A 1,415-nucleotide genomic window follows, 5' to 3' on the forward strand; every position below is an offset into this window, starting at 1 on the left:
CCGCTATTTGGGGTCCCTTGGTTTCCCGAATGCTGGGGGACCCGGTCATGACAGAATTAATAAAATCCTCATGCTTTTGCATCGGCTGTGGTGTGTGAGATGGTCTCTGGGGGCGACTCCTTCTCGGTGTTTGGACGCTAGAGTCCAACAAAACATTCATACACATAGTTTAAAATGAATCTTAAAAAATGTAAAAAGAAATCTTGTCCACATCTGATGTTGCAACGTTTTTCAGAGTTGACATTTTTATCTTTTTTTATTTTTGGTGTTTCAAGACAGGGTTTCTCTGTGTAACATGTCTGGCTGCCTTGGAACTCACTTTGTAGACCAGGCTGGCCTTGAACTCACAGAAATCCATCTGCCTCCCAAGTGCTGGGATTAAAGGTGTGTGCCAGCACAACCAGCTAAAATTTTTATAATTGTCAATGCTGAGAATTCTTCCTCTCATAAATACTTAGTACTAAAAGGCAAAAGTATGTTCAAAGCCATTTCAGAAATTGTTGGAAATTCCATCTTAATGTCAAGGAAAAAATTCATTGACCATGTTTTGAAACTCAATTCAGCAAGTCAAGCAACAATTAAAAACAATCAAACATAGCCAGGCATGGTAGTGTACACCTTTAATCCCAGAATTTAGGAGGCAGAGGCAGGCAGTTCTGTGAGTTTGAAGGCATTCTGGTGGTCTACATAGTGAGTTCCAGGACAGACAGCTACATAATAGAGAGAACCTGTCTCAAAAAAATAAATAAAAATAAAAAATATCAAATATTTTTCCAGGCATTATGACACATGCCTTTAATCCTAACAGTCTAATCCCAGCACTCTGGAGGCAGAGGCAGGGAAATATGTATGAGTTTGAGGCCAGCCTGGTTTACATTTGAGTTTCCAACCAGTCATGACTACATAATGAGACACTGTTGAAAAACCAAACAATATGAAATATTCTAACAAAATATAATCCATAGATAAAATAATTTTATACTTACATGCTGAATAATAATGGTAGGAAAATATTCAGTCTTTTTTGTAATTAAATTATTGTGTGTCTATAAGAGCAGAAAACTTGTATGTACAGTAAAAACAATGCCGTTCATGACATTCAGTAGTTTTGAATCATAGTATGGATATTTTAGGCATCATGAATTGGTGGTGTAGGGCATGATACAGCATGTTCAGTGCAAAGTAAGCATAGAAATCCAGAATGATCCTGCACACCTGTAATCCCAGCACTTGGGAGCTGAGGCAAGATTAGGAGTTTAACCATGTAGTCGAGACCAGCCTCAGGTAAATAGAAAATTCAAAGTCAACCTAGGTTACATGAGGTCTTTGTATTTATGTGTGCACACTCATATATACAACAGCATGTGTGTGGAAATCAGAGGACAACTTGCAGGAGTTGGTTGTCTCCCTCCACC

This window comes from Microtus ochrogaster, unplaced genomic scaffold (genome assembly GCF_000317375.1).
Source record: "Microtus ochrogaster isolate Prairie Vole_2 unplaced genomic scaffold, MicOch1.0 UNK177, whole genome shotgun sequence".
In the NCBI taxonomy this organism is placed as follows: domain Eukaryota; kingdom Metazoa; phylum Chordata; class Mammalia; order Rodentia; family Cricetidae; genus Microtus; species Microtus ochrogaster.